General features: G+C 38.1%; 1 long non-coding RNA gene across 1 annotated transcript in view; it reads left to right on the forward strand.

Moving 5' to 3' along the window:
• The first annotated feature begins 8,886 nt into the window (after nucleotides 1–8,886).
• LOC141942293 (uncharacterized) overlaps nucleotides 8,887–25,712 on the forward strand; it is a 54,002-nt gene continuing 37,176 nt past the window's right edge. Inside the window, exon 1 of the long non-coding RNA XR_012628594.1 lies at nucleotides 8,887–9,019. This is a non-coding gene — a long non-coding RNA (uncharacterized LOC141942293). The remainder of the gene's footprint in view (nucleotides 9,020–25,712) is intronic.

Here is a 25,712-nt window from a genome sequence, read left to right on the forward strand (position 1 = left end):
ATGGTGCAAAGACTTTCCTTGGTTTTAATAAGCACTGCAGGAGGCACATAGAACACATCTGACTGAGTATTCAGTGCATACCAATGAACTGGGAGCAAGTAGGGGAGTTCGCTCTAGTTTGAAATTGGCTGAGGGGAAGAGGAGATTTCCTGGCTTTGGAAACATCTGGTTATTCATTAACATACTTTACTGGCTTTTCCTTTGGAATCCATTACTTGGGCAAGTTTCGGAGATTCCTCTTCCCTCTTTTTCTCCCTTTCTTTTTGTTACTTCTCAAGATGATGCAGGGTTTATTTCCATCTTTCTTTCCCGCCTTTTTAATTTGGGAAAAAATCTCTGTTGATGTGTTTTGGGGTTTTTTTGTATGTTTGATTGTTTTTAATGTCAGTTCATTGCTTATTGGAAAGCAGTGGCTTTAGAAAATAACCTATTTCAAAAGTATTTGGGGATAAGTTTTCAAAACTTGAAAAATTACTTGGGCATGACACTTTTTGAAAAGAAAACATTTATGATTTTATTTAAAAATGAATTTTTGCTTTGATATATAAACCAAACATAGTATTTTTTTAAAAAGATTTAAGTCAGAATATTGGAAAACTTTAAAAAAATGCCAAAAGAGAGAATACTCTGATCATTGTGGTGAGACAAAATGCATAAAAAGAGTTAATATATTTTGTTAGACCAACTTACATAGCTGAAGAAAACAGACAATCTGCCCAGTGGGTCTGAAGTAGATGTAAAAACCCTGAAAAAAAGGCAGTTACAAAATTACCCAAAGGTCAAATCCTTGGACATACTTTGATATTTTTTATTTGAAATTTCAACTTTTTGGTCTGTTTTATGATTCTTTTTGTGTAAAACTTTTCCCCAGGGTGGGAAAATTCTCCTCCCACCATCCTCCCCCACTGTATCCACATGTCCATCCAGAAATTTCAGCTTGTTTCTGACAGGTGAGGTGATGGATGTCACTTCAACCATATCTAGAACATGGTACTGCCTTCCAGTTGGTCTTCAAGTAACAAAGCATCATGAACTATGGGCTTGTTCCTTTAGGTTCAAGCAACTAAGAGTAGAAAAAGATGTTTCAGAAGGTCTGGCAGCGAGACAGAGGGAAAATTCAGTCAGAAGGGACTAGCACAAGCACATAGGTCTTGATTGTGACAGAACCCAGAGTGAAAGCAGTATCAGCTCTGGTGCTGCAGGGAGATGTTGAGACTAATGTCTCTGATGCAGTTTCACCACTCTTTTCTCCTTGGTCCCTGCAGGCAGGAGTTTCCCCTAACCATTCTGTCTCCTTCCAGCCAGTGGCACTGGGCACAGCTAAGGACTGGAGTCAAGGCTTTGCTTGTTTCTCATGCCAACAGCATCCTTCGGTCTCAGTGCTTCCTAAAAGTGAGGAAACGAGAAATGCCCCCAGTTCTGCAGCCGGTATGGTGACAACCTATAAGGAGAGAAAGGGGAAAAGGGCTCTTATTTGTCCCTAGTATTTTTTAGTATTAAAGCCACAAAGAATCTTGCAGCTGACTTGAAACAAAGATGTTATTAAAATATCAGTCATTTCAAGATTATTTTTGTTTTCTGGAAATGTGTGCCATGGTTAGCGCATGTTTCTAAAAGTTTTTTTCAATTGGACATGCAAAAAGTTATTTAAAGCACCTCAAATTCTTACTGAAACACAGGTAGGAATGTGATTATGAGAAGAAAACACCCCCAAAATATTGCAACAGTTAAGATAAAATGGCTAGAGTTTGCAATATTAAATCCAAGACTAAACTTCATCCCCTAAGACATTTTGCGTAGTGCTGTAGTTGAAAACGTTAGGTGCAGGGTCACGATTTCAGCCACCATCCATCTTCACATGCCTCTGTTTGCCAAGGCCCAGATGGTTGCCTGTGTGGCATGTGTGGCAGTCTGTCCCATGCTCTGATTTCATGATCACAGTCACTTCCTCTCCTCCTTTTATGAAACCTAAGACATACTCAGAGATTGAAAAATAACTGTCTCTTGCTATAGATACCTACACTGGACACACAGAGCTGACAGTGTTACAGCTCTTCTAAGGCCTCTTTCAAAAGTGCTTTAAAGGCAAGAGAAAAAGTCTTATTCAATTCATTGACTTTTGGACAGGACCTTGGGGATACCACGCACAAGTTCTTATACAATATATATAAAACTCCACTAACGTGTATAGGTCTTTTACTTTTGTTTCTTTGTGTACATATCTCAATGCAGCTTTAGAGCAATGATTTCATTTGAGGATTAGCTGAATTGGGCATCCAAGTGTCAAACAGAAAGTAAGAAGGAGAAAGTGGGAGATAGAAAAGGTAAAGCAGAGATGAACCTTAGCTGAAATTCTGCTCCTGATGCAGGCAATGGGAGGTTCATTCTGTATGTGGGGCTTCATTTAATATAAAAACCACCCACTCCTGTCAGCCTCCTGCAGCTTTGAAGGCTTCTTCATTTTCTCATACATAATAAAACAGGCTTGTCCTTTAGGGAGAAAAAAATTATTAAAAAAATGACCTCATCCGTGAAGAAGGCTATGGCTGTCTAATTCAGAGGGGGAAAGTGCAGAAATCCAGACTAGCTCTGTGACAGTAAGGAACAGTTGGAAAAACCCATCTGTCTCCAGCACTGAGCCCTTAAGTGAAGCAAAGATGAATGAGAAATACCTGTGCCCAAAGTTAAATGCCTGGAATTCAGTTTCCTTGCTGGAGAGGGCAAGCGAGAAAGCAGACTTAGATTCTACTCATTCCACAATACTGATATTTTTCTTTATTTCTTTTTTCTTCTTGAGTGGGACAGAAGCTTAGCTCATGACAAACCTGAAGCTAGAAAGCATTAAGTCATTTCCACCTTTGGGTGGGATCATTTTCACATAGAGTGGCTGGTGGTTGTCCCTCTCCCTTTCAGATAAGAGTTTCTGTAAGAATGATATCCTCTTGGCAAGTCCCAGCCAAAGGCATGCCAGCGGCAACTGGACCGGGGCTTGTCAGCAAAAAGTCCCATTTTTCTCACTACTGCAAGACATTGAGAAGTCTCCTTGCTGCCTAATGCCTCAGTTTGCCAATGAAAAACAATATGAGTAATGTTCTTACTTCCCTTAGCACAGGACTTACATGTTGTAGAAAGATGGTATTTTCACAGCATGCTGCTTGTATCTTGACTTCTATTCCTTTTTAAAATTTGGTAGCTGTCTTTTTTTAAAAAAATTTTTCTTTTTCACTGATTTCAAGATTTTTAATGTTGAGTTCTTTTGGGGGTGGTAGTGCCATCAGCGTTAATATAGTGCTTTGCACTCTGTGTCTTTTCCTATCTTATTCAAAGCAGATTTTCTTCCTTTTTCTCCCTCCTTAGTGCTTTATCTGTGATTCTGAGTTATGTTCCCTCATTCTTCTTATCTCCAGTTTATAATATCTACTTTTCTGTATGTTTTCCCAGTATTTTGACTTTCCTGTATTTTCCTTACTTCTATTTTATTTTTCAGTTTTAGCTTTTTTCCTCTGCCCCGAGTTTTATCACAGTCTCTTTTCCTTCTCTTTCAAAGCTCCATTTCATCAATAACTGTACTGAGAGAAGAAAAAAAAGTTGACATCAAACTCAGCAGAGTTTTTTTAAGAACTTGTTTCGCTGTAACAGTTATGCTCATTACGTATCTGTAACTATTTGCAGTGGAGGCAGGAACAACCCTTTGGTGGCTTTATCTTTTTCCAACGAGTTTAAATGGTCTTTGTTAATTTCTCTGTGCACAGATTAGCTTGTTGTGTCATTGTTTTGCTGTCCCCTGTGTGTTCTTTAATCCGTGGCATGTTTATAACTTCTGAGTTAAAATTACTTGACAAGGAACAGTTGAATGAGTATGAAATAATACCATTTAATCTCTGTTTTTTGGGTGGGAGGTGAGGGAAGTAAACGGACTCCTTCCTGACATTGCAAAATAGTCCTTCTGAATGATGAACGGCTTTTCCTCAGCTTTCTATGTGGGCTTCATATCTCCACCCCAGAGTAATTTAAAAGGCTCTGTAACGAATCCTGGAGTATGAATTTGCTTTAAAAGCTTGACTAGCTCTGCTGCTCTGGCTGTCTGCTGTGGTTTTAGAATACACAGATTTCTGAACTAGATGCTACTTGGGAAAGATGTATCTCTAGGAAAGGACCTTGACATACACCACATTTTTCAGCACATTCTTTTGTAATGTTTTTTGTTTAAAGTAGTGAATATTCTGGCTCCTCTGAAGTTTAAAACTAAAAGCTTGGTGATTCTTTAAAATGTATTTTAATTATTTTATTCTGCCTACTGACAATGCAGCTCCCAAGAGCATTCTGTTTGAGAAAGAAGCCCTGGACTGGGCCCTAAGCAATTCACTACAGCATGCTCTTATTTAGTTCAAGCCACCCCTTGCTCCCTGTTTTGCTCATTCCTATTGTGAGTCACCTATAGCCAGCTCCTCTCTTGCACACTCAGTGATCAGGGGCAGTCCGGGCTTTTCCTAAATGCCAGCTCCTCCGACCTCTTCAGTGAGAACACCACCACCACCAAATCAAAAATTTTGTCCCTTATCTGCCTTATTCAAATCCCCTCTATGACGGTAGTTTCCCCCGAGCATCCCCACTCACAGGAGAGGCAATGTTTGGAGCTCACTGCTGACCTGTAAGATATTCTTAAAGATACTCCTTGATACAGCCTGTCCTCTTGGCCATTCATCTTTCATCACCAGGCATTTGCCAAACAAAAAAATGTCTTAATTACCAGAGTCTTAATTTCATCTTAATTTTGACCTGGAACTTTCACCTTCTGAAAACTCATCAGCAAAACAGTGTCTTCAAGTTTTTTCAAGCTACATAAAGATGTAGGCACATACTCATTCAGCTCTTTCCTTTTAAGTTCTGCTCCTTTGACAAGCTACTTTAGGAAGGTCTAACTGTACATGATAAGGCCGTAAATCTGATGCACAGATGGTCCAATCGTCTTTGTAATTATTGTATTGCGCCATTAAGTACACAAGGGTTTCATTTGTTTAAGATATATTTTTCTTGTAATTGGAATCTGTCATGGCAGGTTGGCTTGTCTGTTTGCTGGTGGACAAAATGTTTGTGTAACAGGTTTACTGGGATAGGCTGAGCTCAGTGAAGAGTATTTTTCCCCCATTTTCCAATAAAAAATAAGTCATGTGTAATATATGGTACTGTTGGCTGACCTAGTGTCATAATAAAGATAGTATTGTCCATTGAGAGAAGCATTCTGTGTGAGGTTAGTGATTTGTTTTTAGAACGAGTTTCCTATTAACATTAAATAGAGAATTAGGAATTATTTATAAACTGTTCATTTAAATCCACAATGAAACATTCCCACTTGCTTAGGGTAGAAGATAACATGGCTTCTACAAAAGATAGTAAAAATATACCGCTTAATCATTTGGCTAAACAAAAGCCCATATCCGTTTTTGTCAATTCCTGAAATTTAATTAAAACACAGAGGTTGATTCCAAACCAAACCAAACCAATGCCTAATTATCACAAGTGTTAATTACAAGTCTTGCTTTAACTGAATGACTAATAGAACAGAATGGCAAACGCCTTCCCAACAGCAACAGATTTACTGACAAATGAAGCAGGATGCAAATTGAGGGCATCTTCTAGCCTTTGAAATCCTGCTTTACCTCTGCTGTGAATAATAAGTGGGAATTGTATTAAGCCCATATTGGGGTTTGTTTATCAAGAAATTCTGCTTTCTGTTTGAGGCCATGAAAACAGAAAATGAAAATAGGGTAAATACCTTAATCCATGAATCCTTTTCTCTCCAATGGCATATTTTAAATACATGAATATAGCATAAAGCAGGAAGTCAGCCTGCTGGGTGTATACTTCCAGACAGCTACTGAAATCAAGTTGAAAGTAAAATCCAGGTTTCAGATGTGAGTACTCCTGGAAGGCCGACATTTATAAAGAGCTCATAATTGGAAGTGGTTTTAGACAGCTGTTAATGCCAAAACAGTGCCTGTTGTCAGAAATCGTGTTCTCTTCACATTCAGGGAAACTCACTAAATTGCAGTCACAGTAATGACAAATGTTATAGGTTTTCATTTTTGAACTATAAAGATGAGGGGTTTTGTTGCCATTCTTCCTGTTGGCTATATAGAAAGCTGACCTACTGTTTTGCTCCATTCCAGGGAGTTGATGTGAATCATGGCATAAAATTTCAAATCATCTAGGAAACTTTATATTGATTTAGGGACAAAGGAATCAAAAAATACTCTTACAATAACTGAGACATTTATTTGCAAAGGTGTGAAGGAATAAGGATTGCTCAGAGACCAAAGAGGATTTTAGTGGGTCATGGTTTCACACACTCTGTCCCAAGGCTTGGAAATATTAACCATCTACCTAATTTTGTGTTCTTGACATACTCTGTGAAGGTAACAGAACTGTGAACAACCAGAAAGGCAATTGCAAACAAAGCAGTTTTGTAAGATTGGAGGTTATGATCCAAAGATCCTTTCTACTTCCCTAATTTGATTCATCTGTGCATCTCTGTATCTGACTTTTAATCCATTTATTTTTGTTTCCTGTCCCAGATGATCAGATTATGTTGCAAGCTTTAAATTCTCCAAGTTTAAATTACAATTATTGTAATTTAAAATTACTCCCTACATATTCACAGTTATTTCTGTAGTATAGAATAAGGAAGAATTCTTGTATTTCCCCTTAGAAAAAGTACATTTTCAGGTGAAACTGATGGATTTAAAGATAATAGTCATAGTACAGTGACATTTTACATTCATATTACTACCTGAATTTCTGTACCTCAGAGTGTTTTGCAAACATTAGTAAGTTCAACCTTGAGCTTCCCGTGGAGCATGGATTATTATCACCATTTTACAGACACAGTAAGATGGAGGACTGAGTTACCCTAAATCTACACAGTAAATCAGCAAATAAATGTCTATAAAGGAAATGTGTTGACTCAAAGTCCAGTTACTGTAGATACAGGCTTTTAGAGCATCCTGTCCTGTGCTGTAAAATCGGTTCCGTTCTTTGCTGCAGTGGACTGGATGGCATATATCAAAATGATGGTTCTGCTGGAAGTCAGCTGCCTGATTGTCTACCAAAATCTGGAGGGCTTGTTTTGAAAGAAGGAAAAGCAACACTAGTGATTTCATTTGTTTTTGATGATTACTAGCAACAACATCAGACCACCCTCACCTTAAGATTAGAAAAATACAATTCTTCTGAGAAGAACTATGCTATGACTTGGTCAGGTTTGGGTCTGTGTTGGCTTCCTTGCACTCCTTATTGCTTCTTTGCTACTGTGAGAAGTAAAACATTGATTTCTTTCTGGGTGTTTTCTCACCAGGAGCCTGGTGCTGGTCATAGCAGATCTATCTGGGAGCTGGTAATTTCCATTTTTATGACAACTGTTGCAAAGAATAGCCTGCTTTTTCTTTTTCTTTTTCTTTTTTTTTTTTTTTAATCTTGTGATATTAAGTTCCAGATATTCTATGCTAAACATGCAATTTCAAGTCTTAATCCGAGAGGCACCATTGGGAATTGCAGAGTGCTCTCCTCAATGGGAGCGGGATTGGTACATCAGCCCCCTGGTGTGTTAGAGCATTACATCAGCTACTTATCGGCAGCATTTTTGTACTGTTTGTATTCAGATGAGATTAAGTCCCAGTATGATTTTATTCTAGCCTCCTCTAAATTAGATTAGTGCAAATCAATTGAATCTTTCTTTCAAAGAGGCAATTTGTTGCAGACATCTTGTAGGATCTACCATTGAAATGGGATCAGTTGATACAGCATTCAACAAGGTTGATCAGCTGTACTGAAAAGAAGTGGTTTGGTATTCATTAAAAAATGTATTGCTTCTGTAGCTGATGAAATTCCTTTTTGAGTAAGACACTACGTCTGACAGGAGTAGTCCAAAGCAACATTTATTATTTACTGGTGTTGGGTATTCGTTTTGGAGAAAAGCTGAGTTGGAAATCATGCAAGCATCTGTTACATAGTTAGATTAGATAATGTAAATGTTTAGAAAATGCAAATGAAGCTCACGATAATTAGTAATGATGCTTTTCTACTTTTATTAATAAGGTAATGCTTCTGGCAATTACATTTAAATTTCATATGAAGGTTCAAAGCACTGGAACAATTTCCTATTTAAGAATAGCAGAATTCAGGGTGAACTTGCTTAGCAATGTGTACCAGGGGCTTCTTACAGAACTAGAAAATACTTGTCTCTGTCTCTCATCACAGAACCATTGTCTTGTATTGATGTGTCTGATTCTGGCAAGAAGGAGAACCATATATAATTGTGAATGATTGTGTAGGGTTTGTATACAAAGGCTCTTGTAATAACATTTTGAAATAAAAGACAGCCCTCTGTGTGTTTCTTTTAGGATATGCAAACATATAAAGCCACATCTGTCCTGTGTAGGGGGAAAGAACTGAACAACTGTCAATTTAAAGCAACCTTGTTATGGCATAATTCTTAATTTAAATGTACATTTGCAAAAGTAAGCCCTTTCTGAAGTGTCTAGGACCTGCTCAGGGTTGACATCTAAGTCTGTGTGGTTGGCATAAAATAGTCCAAAATCCTGGCAGAGGCACAGAAAGGAAAGAACACTGAATGTTGTTAACAAAGGCTTCATTAATATTGATGTGTAATTCACATGGCAGCAAAAAGCTGCATTATTAGCCACTATTGTTATTGTTTTGGCATTAATATTCAATGAGGATGTGTGGGTATTGAAATTCCCTGACTTCTGGGTACCCCAGTGGTCCAATAATAATAACAAAAACTATGCTAGAGTTAGTGGGAGCCTGGTGCTATCTATGTGGTACTCAAGCTCTACTTTGTTTTATGAAGGTTTCTGAGCTCATACTGATGTCTCTTGTGAAATGGAGGGCACCTAGACTTTGTTCTGCCTTCAGAAGGCTCCTGCATCTACAGATGAAGGTAGTAACTCTCCTCTACAGCTCTACACTGGATCTCTGCTGGAGAGAACTGTCACATGAGGTAATTTTATATGTGATTATCTGAAAACAACCCACCCTCTTTTCTCCTATGAAACCATTTATGTGCTACCAAATCAAATAGCAGTCCTTGTTTCAACTTCAATTATAAATAAGTTGATTTTTTTGAAGATGTGCACTAGTAAAAAACCCCATTCACACTAAGCTTTTCTTGAATCAAGTATTTGCTCATCTGAATTGGCTGTCTAAATGTGTGAATAGGGAATCACTTTACCGTTTGTATATATAGATGATATTGTGATGCAGTATTTGTGCACATATGCAGGCTGTGATCTATTGAGACACATGGAATATAACTTTAGCCATGAAAGTAATTGCATTGACATCAGTGGGACTAACTACTGTGCATAAAGGCAAATATATATATGAAGTCCTTGCAGGCTGAAGGCCTCAGTGTGTGACTTAAAGGCTCCATTTTTCAAAGACTTAACTGAGGCTGTATTCTGACTGTATCAATACAGTGCTTTTCCACTGAATTCTCACCATCTTTCTAAAACAGAATTTCATTTAAAAAACAAGCAACTCTATGAGTCTTGAAAAGCACACTGTCCAGAAACAAACCATACATTTCTGGAGATCTTAATTTATTTATGTGTTTATTTAAAAAAATGCAAATCTAAGACATTTCAAAGAAATCAGCAGGTGCACTGGCCTTACAGCATGCTACAAATAGGTAGATGCAGTCCTGTATATTTAGCTTTCCCTAGATATTATTGGTAGCTACAGAAACTAAATATATCCTTGTTTCAACAATTCATAGAGACAAAAATTTCTTGTCTTCTCCCTGTGACAGTTGCCAAAACACAAGCAGACAGTCCTCTCCTCCTCTTCACACCACTGTTTTCATGGCTGAATGTCAAGCTTAGTGCACTCCAGTGAATTCCAAGGTACAAACCAAACCTCTACTGAAACCACAGTCTCAGAGATGGACTGTGACTATAGTGCAACCTGACTGTCATCTCCCATGCCTGTTCCACAGTGCTGGTGGATTTAGATATCTCTTTTCATCCTTTTTTTAAGACCAGTGCTTCAAATTCTGACAGTGTTTCCCTACTAGGCAACCCTGAATTGTTCCCTTACTGGTTACTGCAGAATAGTCTAGGGACTCAACAGTTTTAGGTCCCGCTCTCTTGTACCACTTCTGCCTACTCCCAGCCACGAGTGGGTGCAGTACTAACAAAGAGGTCTGGTGGCATGCAGGCTAATTAGAATGAGGAATATCAGTCTTTTGGTATGATGTGTTGTCAAGCTAGTGCTTCAGTGAGCTGCTCTAATGCTACGTACACAACCTGAGGTGAGGCATCGGAGCTAAACCAGAGATCTTTGCTGGCACTTTCCCTCCCATAGGCAGTTTTCAGAAATTAGTCAGCAGCTGGGGATGGGAAAGGAGTTGGGATGCATTATCAGATGTATTTTGAAAAGTTTTCTTTAGTGCTTCCATGCCATTCATAATTCATGTTGAATAATACTATTCGTACTGTGCCACCAGCTGCTTGTTGTTTTATAGCAGTGTCATTAGCTCACTACTAGAAAATGACAATGAACACTAAATACAGCTGGGGTGTTAGTGTAGTAACATAATGCATAGAAAGGGATTGAGATCAAGTGAATATGTAGAAGCACTTGCTCCAGGATATCCTAAACAATTAATGGTATCCTGGAGGGCCTTATTCTACCTTTGACTAATAAAACACTTAAGCCTTGTTGCAAGTTCTGAACATTTAAGAAGACAATCTGCACTTCTTCTCACCTTCAAGACTCTGTATACGTGTTCAGTATTTGCTTTTCTTATCCTGCATCTCAGCCATCACCAACACTTCTTCAGTAACAGACTTATTTTCATTTTTTGACTCAGCTTATATCGGCTGATGAATCTTCCCATGTTGGTTTTCACCACACAGAAGACTTGCTCTTCTCTCTCTGCAGATAATTGATGAAAACCATCTGAAAATGAAAAATGGGCAGATAGTTACACTGTTTATTAGCATGACCATGTCCTACCTCAGTCTGTTTTGTCCCCAGCTGGTCCTCCACTCTGCTTTAGTGTCTGTATCCAAGTTCCAACAAGGTATTTTCAAAGTCATGCCAAGACAGGCTTCACCATGCCTTCCTGATTTTAACCTCTCAGCACTGACTACACTTCCCATGTGGATTGTTATTTCCCCATCTCCAAGGTTATAAATAAAGCTGTCCTTACTGCTCTATGTCAATACTATCCTTGGTTTTAGATAGAGCACTTCTATTTGCATGAGAGGTGCTTTTTTCTTAAAAAAACAATTTTGCAATATTTTTTAATGATGCAGTGTGACCCCATATGCTAATGTCTGGGTAGTGGTGGTCCCTAGTAGTTTGCTCTGAAATGAATGCTACCCAGCCTAGTAGTTTGTGCAAAATTGAGCTGATGATAAGTCCATTTATCCTTCTGCATTCCCAGCTGAGATTCTCAATGCCCTCTTTTAATCAGAATGTAAAGTGAGTGACATGTAATCAGGGAAGATTTTTAGAGAACAGTAAGATGCTTGTCGTTTTACTTGTGCACTTAACATGGTTTCATTTTTTTCACCAAATAACAATGGCACTCACAAGTGTAAGGAGCTACCAGGAAACACTCAGCCAGGCTGTCTAGTGATGAGCAGGACATTTTGCTGGAGCAAATTTGCAGTATTTCTCTATAGCAGCAGATTGACTATAACTTGGTGTAGTCACCTGGCACTCTGGGGCCATCGAGAGCTCATTGCTATCCATATGTTCTTTTGTTCCCAATAGTTAGAAGTTTAAAAGTGTTTTACAGGGTAATGGCTACTTCTGTTGCCATCTCACTTTAGGAGTCTGATTTTTAAGCCCTTTTGGTATTCAATGCCAAGAGGTGAATGTGTACTAATACCCTGTATTTGAACTGTGAAAAGGAATGTGGTCCCTTGGATGGAAAGAAAGGGTTTCAGCACTCTCCTGGAAAAGTAACAAATCTTCAGAGATAACCATCCTTCAGAGCTGCATACCTCAATCTTCTGAAGGCTCATAGGTGCAAAACGGGTGTTACAGAGATCAGAGAGGAAAGGGAAAGGGGAGGTCTGGACAGAGGGTTCAGGAAAGGGATACCAGTGACTTGACTGGGATCTGCTCCCATGCTGCACAGGCTCCTCTGTGATGGTTGAGGGTCAGTGAGCACAGTCTCAGCTTTCATGATCTCTGTAGGTTTGTTTCATCCCAGAGGGATTCAGGTTACCCAGAAATCCATATGGTGGCCCTGACGTGGGAACGGCATAACACTTGTTGGATAGCTTTAGCTTTGCCACCAGTGTGGTCTGCTTGTCCTTGCTAGGAGACGTATAGTGTGTATCACAGGTAAAAGCAACAAAACAACAACAAAGGCAGATTTGCAGTAAACAACATGTATCATTGTTTCTTTCTTGAAAAATGGCAGGCACCTCCTAGACTTTTAAAGATACAGTGCACAGTAGGGAAAATCACAGCATTTTCATGAGACACATGAATTGGGGTCTGGATTTATGAAAGCAATTGTTGTGTTGTGCTTTCTTCAAAACTTATTTTCAATGTGTTTCACAAATGCTGTATAATTTTAGTCTATGCAGCTCATTTTCCCCATCGACCAAACTGTAGATGTATGAAACAGCATATTACAAGGAATCATACTTAAACCTATCAGTATTTCCCAGTGAACCTATATATTAATTCAAATTAGATCTCCTACTGGTTTAATTCTGTAACCTGAGTAAAACACACTCCCAATACATCATGTATTATAAAAGATACATACCAAAGATGTTGTTAAACCAATCACTATTATTTTTCATTTGACATATTGCATTTATATTTTTGATAAGACTTTGTATCATCTGCCTATTTTCTAGAGCTTTAAGACATACATAAATGAAATACGTAATATCTCAGGAATCTATATTTTTCATATATAATTTGAAACTTTAAAAATATTTCAATGTTCTGATTAACTTTTTATGCCTTTTTGAATCTTGGCATATGTGTGAAGGTCTGGTAAGAAGAAATTAAAATAGTTCACTTAGAACTAATACTTCTCCTTTAGATGTCTGGAGACTGGAATTATTTGAAAGATCATGTTTCCTTCCTGGGAAAAAGACAGTAGAACATATAGTTGCTGATTTCAGTGTATAAAGGAAAAATACCCCTTTTCCTGATTGGCCAAATGACTTAGGAGCTTAAAATATAATTTAAAATCAGCCAGATGTAGTTAGTGTTCAACAAGTAGTATATTTCAAAAGAAGATTTCCAAAGAGTTTAAGATTGCTTAGTTAGTATTTGTCTAACTTTAAGTCTACTGCCTATAGGCATGCAAGTACTTTAGGATGTCTCACAGCAGCTCTTTTTGAAGGACATGTCTGCTCAATACACTTCTGTGGAAACCTTGGCTGTATTGGCATTTATAAGACTACAAAAGGAACATGATCCAGGTAAAGCAAATCAAGGAAGACAAAATCAGACAAAAACATATGTACATGATGCTGCATAAAACTTTCAACATTATTTTTCAACATGTTTTCCCCCATCAAAGTCAACCTTTATCTTCTCTTTTCAATATTTTATGATTCTTGGTTATTTATCTCCTTGCTCACTGTAGTAAACCTTCTTTCCATTTTCTTATGTTTAGAGGTTGGAAAGATACTGAGGATTGAACTGAGATCTCATCAGTCATAAGGCAGTGCCATACTCTTACCAGATCAACTAATGAGTTAGTGCATAGAGTGGTTCTGTGTGAATCTCTGCAGAGATACAGGACAATACCATCCTGTGTAGTTACACTGTGAGTTCTGTTAAACAATATAAAAAATGTTGTGGTACTGTCAGGTATGTATCACAGATTTTCTAAACTTGATGTGGCTTTCTGCCTTTAGATAAAGGAAAGTGGAAGTGCAGGAGAATGAAGGGCCAAGGAGGACAAAAATTAAAGAGGATTTGATCTGCAGGCAGGAATTGAAAAGCCAATAAAAGCTGTTCAGAAATCCAAAGACAGAGAGGACAGACAGCAAGTGACAAGTTTTTAACAGTAGACAGATTTTATGGCAAAGAAGCAAAGCATTTCTGTGTTTAACTGTGCTTACAATTAATCAACTTTTAATTCTGTTCATTAAGCTTCTTTATTATGAAGCAGTGCATTATAGTCACAAAGGAGTGGATCTGATTAAAAGCTGAAGTGGGGCAATTCAGAAATAGTACTGCCATGTAACAAAGCTAGGCAAGATTCACACACAGGGGTTCTCCCACAGTAAATCTAATAGAGATGCTCCTTCTTTATCAGATCAGAATTTGGCTCTAGTACCTTCTTATTTGTCTTACATATATGTGTGGTATATGTGTTTATGTGTGTTTAGAAAACTACATAGCATAGTTTCACACAAAGTTACAGCTGTTTTCCCTGTTGCAAAACAGCTCAGGTGGCAATGTGATGGTATTATGTTTTTGTGATGTATGAACAGTTTTAGTTACCCCAACACAGACATGTAATGGGGCAATTCTCTCAAGGTTTTTTACAGCAGGAAATTTCCTGCTTCAAGGAGTAATTTCTGAAGCATTTCCCTTTCATTAAAGACAGTTGGCATGTGAATTTTCTTAATGCTTAATTCCGTTTTCACTAAATTAAGAAAAACCCAAACAAACCTGGACTGAGTGTATGTGTTGACTTTCCTCACACAAAGGTGTGACTAGCTTGCTTTGAGAGCCATTTGCAACTTGTAATAAAGAATTTGCTGAGATGTTAAGGCAAGGCAAAGTATTTTATTGATTCTTGATCCTATAATTAATCTGAATCCAAGCCCAGCCAGTACCTCTTTCCATTCCTGTTGGATGTGTTAAACTCATCAGACAGCTTTGATTGCTTGTAACCTTAATGCCTCTTGACTTGTTTCAGAGTTGTCCTACAGACTTGGTTCTTCTCATCGACAATGCCCTGATCATGAAAACACACAGCAACCGCTTCACCTTGTGACACACACATTTATTTGTCTATTATCTAGAGAAAATTGTACATGGTAAATCTCCAAAGCTGATCATGGATTTTCTTTTCAAGTGCGTGTTCTGTGCTGTGTAGGATGAGGGACTGGGCATTTTTTTAGGACCTGTTTCAAATCCTGTTCACTTCTCGAGGAACTTTCTTTCAAGTGAATGTTGCAATTAAGAATGCACTTGGATGTATGAAGCCAAACATAGAGTCTGGCCTCGGGAAATCCATGGCTCTCGTTTCCTCTAGATCCCTTGGGAAAATGTGCCTGTTGTGAAATCTTAATGATGTCCTGCCTTTAGGAATTGCTCCTGCTGCCTTTCTCTCACTTACATAATTACATCTGCTCTGTTGCAATCTGTAATGAACAATATTCAGGACAGGCCAAAACTTGTTTGCCTTATTGACACAAACAGTCTGACAGAAAGCCCTGGGATTATTCATGTCAATGAACTCAGCAGGGTGTAGCCCACTCTCTCACTGCTGTAGCACTCAATTTTGGGGAATATTCACACTGTTTCACAGATTTGTGCGTGTCTAACTAGTGAGGAGCATTCTCTGAGTGCACAGACATATTTCTCCATGTACTTCACACTTAGTGAGTTCAGTTTGCTGGCCAGAAGATGCTGTTATTTGCTAAAAAATTATTTTCTAATTCAAAACCTGACTTTGTATCATGTCTTCAGATGGTAGTAACGGTCTTTCAAATAGTTCTGAAAAGGCAGGATCAAATCTCTGTTCTTTTGAGTTCAGAGTAAAGTCAAACATGTATCTCTGCTGGCCCAGGACAATGCTGTCATGGCAAGTCAGTGGAGGCAGCTGCTGGCTGTGGATTGCTAAATATTGAGATGTGTAATGAAGTGGACTGGCTCCAGCAAAAGCTCAGGAGGCTTGACCACTCCACCTAGTACAGTCATACTCCTAACCCAGGGATGTTTCCATCCCTATCATTTTGTTAATTCTTGACTGACTGGGCTATCCGAGTTTTGACAGGACTCTCTTTCCAGAGAATTTTGGTTAGAGTCAAGAAAGTATGATCAAAACTTGTTCATTTCCAACAAATGGAAATGTAGTAGGAAATACGTCTTTCAACCAGTTTTACTACTTGCTGTATGCTTTGAAACTGGCCCCTTAAAGCCTGATTCTTCTCCCAGTTCAACAACATTTAAGCGTTGGCATTTTTTGCTTCTATAGTTCAAAGCTATAAGGACTTTAAAGTTAGCTTAGACTTTTTTCTGATTTTAGAAACCTATGTCTTATTATATATGCTATAATATAAGAGATTGCATGTCTTTTATCCACGTTGGATGCAATACGGGTTGGCACCATACTGCCAAGACATCTGGGAAGAACTGGTTCTCAGGGAAATCCCTTTTCTTCTTGAACAACCAGACAAGCCTTCATGAGGGCTTGGGACATCTAAGGATCAGAGTGTAATACCTGATATGAGAACTAAGGAATAGTAGGAAGATTTAACAACATGGCCATTAAAATCAATATTTTTTCATGACAAATTATTATTATATATTATTATTATAATTTGTCATGAAAAAAGTAGTGGGAAATTGCCTTTGTTCAACTCAAGTAAGAGGACCTGGAGTTGGCATTAGCACTGATGACTGTTCAAACATAATCTTTCTTTTAACATGGGTAAAAATCACACAAAAATAATGACATAGAAATTATTTTAGGGCTGAATTGTTCATCAGGATATATGGGATATTCAGTGTTCATGAAACCTCTTTCCTTGGATTTGTACCAAGAAAGTAGAAGCAGGAATGGTAAACTATGAACACCTAGTTTATCCTTTGAGATCAGGGTGGTAAAGTTAGTTAAAGTGTTGTTATGGAACAATTTCCCCGCTCCCTAAATTACTGAAAAAAAAATAGGAACATGAACACACAAAGAACAAAACATGGAATAAGATTTCCCTATAACTCCTTTCCCTCCTTTCCCCCAGGACAAAAATGAAAACCACTTTAGAGGGAATTCTTATATTTATATGAAATAAGGGAATTTTTTTTCTTCTACCATCTAATTTCCAATGAATAAGAATTACTTTCATGCTATGTCAGAGTCAGACGGGATTTTAGTTGAATTTACCCTGAGCTATATAAGCATTAGAAAGTGAAACCTTTTTTCCATAGATATGAGTCTGTTTAAGGCTTGTATATTACAGTTTGCCTTATTGCATCTCATGGATTGAAGCCTAAGGCTCTGTAAGTGAGTTGCCCAAAACTGAAGGACCCTTACAAGCTTTGACAACCAGCAACCTGCATTAACAAATGATGTGGATGTTTCATTTGAAGTGGGAAGAATAAAGAACATTGCTTTAAGTCAGTGAGGAAAATGAAAGACTTAATATAAGTTGAGTACAAAAGATGAGTCCAAACCTGATTTCTTTCTGTAAGAATAATTAAAAGGAGGTACTCTAAAAAAGGTGCACTCTTTAACAAGTTCCTTCTTCAAGTGTTTTTCATTTATTTTCTCAATTTCTTCTCCTCTCTCAGCACACATTGATCCACTGACTGCTACTTTCATTAGTAGTTAAAATAATGTAGTCTGACCAGGACACTTTTGCTGAGAATCAGACTTGGTAGACTGTGAACTGGTTTTGCATGGTGGTCACTTGGAAAAGTGATGTGCCTGTTTTCCTGTAAGATATTTGTACAGTGGGAGATGTTCAAAACTGTAGCTGTTGAGACATAAGACTTCTACAGAAGTTTTTGAACACCTTCATTATTTGTCATGATTTTCACACAAGCTGAATACCCAACTACTTGCTTAATTGCATTCTCTGCAGTCAGCATCTCTGAAAACTGCATGAGATTTTGATATGTCCAGCTATAATCCTATAGGTCTTATGGTGCAAAACCTGAACTCCATCCTCAGTGACACTCAAAAGGTATGTAGCTGTCCATGCAGGAAGTGTATGAGGTACTAATTTCTCAGGGAGAAAGCAGGGAGATGGAATATAAGGTTTTGTAAAATACAGAAGTTTTGAGGAAAGAGGTGTATCAATCATCAAAATGGACCAACACACAAGAAGTAGAAGATGAATAAGGTGCCCCTCTGAGACTGCAGAATAATCAGGTTTGGTTCATATACCATGAACTATGAAATGTGGTCACTGGTTGGTATTATCTAACAATTATTTTGATAAAATGATGTTTTCTGTAAGGAAAACAGCTACACAGTGGGAAACATATATTGCTCTTATTTTAAGGAATCCCATGATTCTGTTTTATATCAACTCTTTAATCACTCCTGCTGTAATGAACTCCACTCTAGAAGTCGCTGGAGCCAGGGAAGAATTTCTGATTTTTAAGTGGAGTGGCAGAGCTCTCTATATAACAATACAAGATACAGTTCTTCACAGCCCTTTGTGACAAACCTCCACTTTGTCTTGAGGTCTTTTTTCATGAGAAGCATGAGACATGAAATTGTTCTTGTGTTCCTGGGAAGCACAAATAATCATCAAAATTTATGTTTTTAGCAAAAGGAGCTGACAAACTGCCATAAGCACAACTAGTCTCTGAGGCCCCGACAACTCAAGAGAGGGAGAGTTTTCAGGACAGAAGACCCTTGTCAGGCAGCAGAAGACCTGCTTGTGTTTAGCTATCATGACCCAGGATACGGAGAACTGTATGTAATGAATGTGTGCCAGGATAATAAATTCCTCTGAACATTCGTTTTGAGGTATCATTTAATCCCCCACTTTTTTTATTGGAGCAGATTTTTAAAATACATTTAGAAATATATAGGTATAGATAAATGCTGAGGATGATATTCAAAAGGAGCCAGGTGCCAAACTTGAATATGGTAGGTGTTAAGGATTGATGTACTTTTTTTAGGCTCCTGAGAACTACTAAAACTCTGACTTTTTGGACTAGGCTGTGCACCAACTGAAGCCAACAACAGCATGGATCCAGAACTGTACCCTCCTGGTTTAATCATAACCAGGTAGCAGTGGATGGAAAAAGGCTAGTAGTAAAAAGTAGTGTTCAAGCTTCAGTCATGTAATTCTTGTGGTTTTTAATGACTCATAAAAGTTTATCTTAGTTTGTAGTGCAGGGAGAACCCAAATATACAACAGCAAAGTACATTGCCCTCAGTTCATTCTTTATCATCCTCCTGAAAATCGCTTCTGACTCCCAGCATCTCACAGACCTTATCCAATGTTTTTGCATGGTACAACTGCTTCTCATCTCCTGTTCTCTGCCTTTGGATGATCTTGTGTATCTTCTTTCTATAAACCTTTTTTCTGTATTTATCTTTGATGTCACTGGCTACTGTGGCTTCTAGCAGTGCTAATTTATGTGGCTGAGTATTGGGGGAAATGGGTTTTTGCATGATTTTGCCTATATGGCTTAGATGTGGTTAGTTTGTTTTACCTTCCAGAATGATGGTTTGGAAGCAACTTCTAGAGAAGAAATTCCTCTACACATTTAGGTATGGATCTGTACCTCAAATTAAGAACTTTTCTTCTGCCTAAATCCAGCTGATTTTTTTCACTAGATATGAAAAATGGCTATTGATAAACTTAACAGATTCTTTTTTTTTTTCTTTTGCAGTATCACAGCAATAAAAATGCTGTATTTTGTTTATTATTCAGGATTATTTTATCAAGTGAGAAGGAAAAGCTTTTAGGTACTAGCTTGATTTTGTTTAGATCACATAAGTTTTCACCTCAACTATCAACAGCAAAAATGTCCTTTCTTTAAAAAAATATTTTGATATTTATCAGTTCCCATTGTGTAGTATTATTTCCCATTCTACACTGTAGTTTAAAGGTCAATGATGAAGTCATCTGAGATTTAGTCATTCTAATGTTCTGGTACTTTAATTTGACAAAATGTTTAAGAGTTTGTAGTTGTTGAATACCATGAGAAAATGAATTTGAGTTTTGGCTAATTTCCATGTTCAGAACGGGGTTTTGGTTGTTTGATTTTTGTTTTGGTTTGGTTTGGTTTGGTTTTATGCTTCCCGGTTGGATTTAGAGTGGCAAAAGGAATTTTAGAGCATTCTGAAAATTCAGAAAATATATTGGTGGGATTTTTTTCAAACTATTTTGTGAGCTCATGAACTGCTGAAACAACCTAATATTCTGCATTCCTATTTCCTTTTAGATAATGATAGAGGTCTTTTTCAGACAAACTCACACTCTTGGGGAAAAAACCCCATTGAAAATGGGAAATACAGGATATTTCAACCATCTCCTTATATTCCCACTGATGTTCATAGAAGATGCATACCTAAATTCCAGATTTTTATATTAATCTTAAGCTTTGTTCCCTTAGACCTAGTACCTAACTATAAAAATTTAAGAACTCTTCAGCCAATCTAAGAAAAGCCAGAGAAGAATCAATTGCTGGAAACTGAAGCCAGATAAATTTAGATTAAATGTATTTTTTTTAACTATCAGTATGACTAATTGTTGGAATATGCTCCTGGGACAGACAGATTCTCCATTTTCCAACATTTTCAGTCTGAGGTAAAAGATCTTTTGAGAATCTCTGTTTTAGCTGGGTATAAGTTATTTCTTAGATAATTACTAGTTCTTTGGTTTAGTAACTGGATAAAATCTGATGGCAGGGATGGTCAAGCCACATAATAAGCCCTTCTGGCCTCAAACACTCTGAGTCTTGGAAAAAAAAAAAGCACATAGAGCTGTGCAGATGAAAGATCTTACGTAGGTTAAGACACAGCTAGGTTTACAACTGTCTTTTGATTGTGTCTTACTAATACTGGTAACAGGAGATGCTGCTGCCACATATTGGTCTCAAACAAGCATTTATATTGGTACAGCAACTGTTTTTGTATTCTGTACAATGAAAACAAACTCTGGTTTTCTCTTTATTTCCAAGGTCTTCTGTGTCTTGTGTTTCACTTACTTAGAGGACTTTCCCTCACTGTCCTCTGATGTCTCTGATGCTCTGAATTGTGCTCCCATCACCCATGATGCTGCTGATCTGTCCTCTGATCTACCCAGCCACGACTGGCTCAGTGGCAGGGCTTTCAGAGGCTGCCTTCACTGTTTCCTTCAATTGTATGTTTTCCAAAGATGTCTCAACAAAACTTCTAGATGTTTCATTAAGAACAGGGCAAAACCCAAAGCCCTATTGCACCTTTCCCAAAGTTTCAGCTAGTCCTGCAGTTTACCCCAGGTAATGATGAACAGTGCTAAAATTGGTAAGCTTGCCCCAGTTTCTGTGCCCTGCTATCCTGCATTGTTTCTGTTCACTTGCCATTGCTTCTTTTTAGGATGTTATCATCTTCTATGCTTTTGCTGACAGGGGGAATGAATTGCATGTAACCAAGAGCAGTCTTTTTTTTTTTTTTTCTCATCAGCTAAGCATGGGGGAATAAATGAATCTATGAGTGAGTTTGAATTTATTTCCCAAACATTTATATTTTTTATGATACTACTTCATTTAAAATCACTATAACAATTGTGCAGGATTACTAGAATGCTATGATTAAGAGAAAGTTAGCAGGATTTCTTTTCCTTTACCTTGTTCGTCTTTTACTTTAGATAGCTCAGCAGAGCTCATTACCATAATGAGGTTTTCATGCTAGTTTTGTTACTGTAGAATTGCTGGCATGCCGTGCCCTGGGATAAGAGCAAGCAGCCTATAGGCTCCCCAGTTCTTTTAGCAACCATTTGATATCATTCTGCAATGTTCTGAGAGGTTTGTTACTCAAAGCCACATCTCATTTGCTAGGTCAGGTGAGGTAGATAGCAAACCTTTAATTCTTTCCACATGAGCTGGTAAAGGAGAAAGAAGAGATGACGTAATTTACTGAAACTCTGATGTTTAATTATGCTTGTAAGAACAGCCGTGCCATCCTGTTGTGCTATGAAATGAGAATGCTGTCTGCTAGGCAGCACAGTTCACACATGCCAGACCAGTTTTTGATCTTATTTATGCCAGTCTGCATCCAGATTCCCTTTCTTGGCTTTATTGATGCTCCCTAAATGTAGAGTAAGAGCTGAATTTGAAACATTTCTGCATCTAGAAAGTAACTTTCAGCCTATGTTTTAAAAGTACAGATCTTTTCTTCTTGAGAAGCATTATGGGTGTAATTCCTCTTGCCTAACTTCTGTCATTTACAAGCAAGTGTCTAGCAGAAAATGATTGTTAAGGATCTATTCCCAGATTGAGCTGCAGACACAGCACTCTGCTAACAATTGTACCACCCATTCAGTTTCTCTTATAGTTGTCAATGACTTTTACATCAACCCATTTTCTCTATTACCAGTGTTAGTTCTCCTGCAGTAGAAGGCATTAGCATATTCAAAGCATCTCCTTTTATTGTTTATAAGATGACCTTAACAAAACCTCCAATCCTAAATATAAAGCAATGGCTGAAAGAGCTTACTAAACAACTAAGGATCATTGCAACAGATACTACAAATACTTTAATTCACTGTTTAGAGCTACTTTGTTGTCTTCAAATGCTTCTTTTTTAAGAGTAAAATAGGTCTGATTGTCTTCTGTTGATGCTTTTACATTGATAAACCATAACTGAATACAATTACCAATTTACTGAATGTGAGTGAGGAGAAAGCACAGGTTGTCTATATTTAAAACAGGAGAATTCTTTTCATTTGTAAAGCTAAAATGAGTCTCCTATTTGACATGATTTATAGCAGTGAGGGCAGGTCTGATAACCACCCAGGTTCAGTCTATAGCTCCTTGAATGGATAGATTATTATCTTCTTTTATTAAATTCATGCATGGCTTGCTGTTGAAGCTGTATATTAAAAGGAAAACAAATACTGTATAGCTATATCCTGCTATCAATTCAATGAATAGACTTCCTACCATGCCTGATCAATGGAGAATTTGGTGTGAAATCGATGTCCAGCTCTGGCCCATAGCAGTCAGTTCTCCTGAGAACAGTATATCCATGTTAATGTCACATTCAAATAAGAGCAAATTCCTATTACCCTGAAAATCAGTGAACCCTTTACTGTTGATTTAGAGGTGGGATGGCTGTGAGGGGCAAAGCCCTGACACTTTGAGTAGAGTTTAAAAGGCTGTTATTCTCTCTATCCTTAAAGGTATGACAACTTTGGTTTTGCAATTTGACAGAGAGCTGAAAACAGCTGCATCACAGATCTGTTCCTCTATGAAGTCAGGCAAAAGAAACAGGCTTTCTACCCTGTTGATAATTTTACAGTATCTGCTTTACTTGCTGACTGTAAAAGGTTTTTCTTTTTTTAGATCCATACATCTAACAACACCTTTGCTAAAACTATTTTTTATAAGGGGCTGGAGGGACTCGCAATGTTTATGTGTCAATATCTGCTTCATTTCTTTTCTGGCCACATGCACCCAGCCTGAATAGAAACCATGGCACCAGATGCAAACTTTCAGCCCTCCATTTGTTTTGACAGGTTGCATCAGTGATAGATACATTACATCATTCCTTAGGCTGTTCATTTCCTGCCTGGGAGGAGTGGAGCAGATAGGACTGCAGGGAAACGACTAATAGTCAGCTGGAATATCTTCCGCACATCTTCTGTTTCAAGTGACAACCTAGCCAGACTTGTACAGATGTCATTCTTGGGACTGTAGCAGTACAGGTCACAGGAATATTGGAAAAGCTGACACATCAGCAGTGAAAACTTGGCTTTCTAGGCCTTTGGCTATAATATTAAACAGATTTCTTAGGCCCCTAAAATTAGCTAATTATATATATATCTATATATATCTATGTGTGGCCTTTCCATTATTCACTAGCACTCTGGTGTTCAAAGCACTACTGTGTGGGTTGAGTTGATTATGGTCCTGTAGATTTTAAATGCTCTAAGAATATATTTAAACAGCAGTAATCACGGGACTGTGTTCAGTGACTTGGAAAGATAAAAACTTCATGGGGGAAAAAAGGGGAGAGACACAGTGTTAAACTACTGCCTTGAGGGTGTTGAAAATAACTAACAATCAGCTTTAATGGCAAAAGCTTGAAACCCTGGTGGTATTATTCAATACTCCAGGTAGCACAGGAGACAGCAGTGAAGTTTTAATTATCATCATTTAAATATATAGCCAATATTCAATATATTGTGCTTTCTTCTTTAGCAGTGCAAGCTTAAAGAACCTCCCCAGCAGATTCTTCACCTCTATCCTTCTACCTGTTTCTTGACATGTAAATATGAAGGCTTAGGAAGGTTGTGACCAAAGCTGGATGTGGTGTTCGGTTGCTTTAGTGCATCTCTGCTTCCCTCTGGATGCAGAAGCAGTGAGGATAAAAAGGGTGGGAGTGGTTCAGGCAAAAGAGAATAGAGAAAGAAGAAAAGCAGAAACACTGAAATGAAAGCAGGCTTTAAGTGAATAAACCCGCAAAACAGAAGAAAGGACAACAGTGAAATAGCCAAAGGAAAATACAATAAAGGTTTTCAGTAAACATGATTGTGACCTTGGGTCTAGAAAGGGCATACAACGCAATGTCCAGTGCCTTTGACATCCCCCATCCACACCACGTGCTGCGGTGTCCTGCTAATGAGCCCCATTTTTGGGTAAAGCCATTCAAAGCCTCATGCTTGATTAGTTGGTTGCCTTTGACACTGCTGATCATGAGGTACTGCTGACCTGATGGTGTGGCCATACAAAATGATAGGCAGCTGCTCCTCCCCTTCCTCAAGGTCCATGACAAAAGAAATCCCACAGGACTCGCCACTCTTATTTGATGTCCATGCTCAACAATTAAGGGACACTGAGAGCAAGGAATATGGCAAAGAAAGGGGTCTCTTGAGTCATCAAGTCTGGTCCTTTGCTATTACAGATCTCCTCCTTGTGTCATTCCTTTCACAGACTGATGAAGGACTGGCTTAAAACTACTTGTTTTCCCCTCCTGCTCCAAACAGAAAGCTCTTCCAGAATCGAACTCTTCTGAAGATTAGCAAGTCCAGCCCGAGGACATTTCTGGTTAGTCTCTGCTCATTAGTTCTTGTGACAACATTTTCCTTTAGCTTAATTACCTCATCTTCCTCCTCTGACATTTACCTCACTAATATGTTTACAGAGAACAAATTATCTCTCCTCTCAGGCTTTCTTTGGCTGAGTTAACCAACATATACCTTTTTAGTTTCATCTCCTAATTTAGACTCTCCATTCTGTTGTATACCATTTAAATTACTTTATTTTGACTAAGGTTGAGGAGAGCTCTATGTAGATCTCACCAGTGCTTCACAGGGTAATACTGCATCTTCTGGAAATACTGTCTTTTATACATTTGTGGCCAATATAGTAATCTCAGTCCCAGCTGCTACATTTTTAACTTCTATATTGTTTCTTTGTTGATAGGAATAACAAGAACAGTTTGTTTTCCTTTGCATTTCTAGCTCTGACTCAGACTCACTTTGGCAGTTATCACTTCCTCTATAGTGGGATCAAATCAACACTACATTTTGATTTCTAAGACTAGTGTTCTTATGCCTTTTGAGTTGATTTTTAAGTACATAAGAAATAGATCTCAGCTGCAGTTCATCTGGCCTGAGGCTGTGTCTCCAGCAGTGGAGGCTGGAGATGCTGTTTAGGGTGAGCACTGGAGCCTGCCATCTTCTGCAGTGTGTGTCCTGCTAAACCTCTTCCAGATTTACTGTTAGGGATGTTAGAAGGTATGTCCTTGCCTAGACATTTTTGTATCCACTCATGGTCCTGTCTATGGTCCATAA

This window comes from Strix uralensis, chromosome 4, assembly GCF_047716275.1.
Source record: "Strix uralensis isolate ZFMK-TIS-50842 chromosome 4, bStrUra1, whole genome shotgun sequence".
Taxonomy (NCBI): domain Eukaryota; kingdom Metazoa; phylum Chordata; class Aves; order Strigiformes; family Strigidae; genus Strix; species Strix uralensis.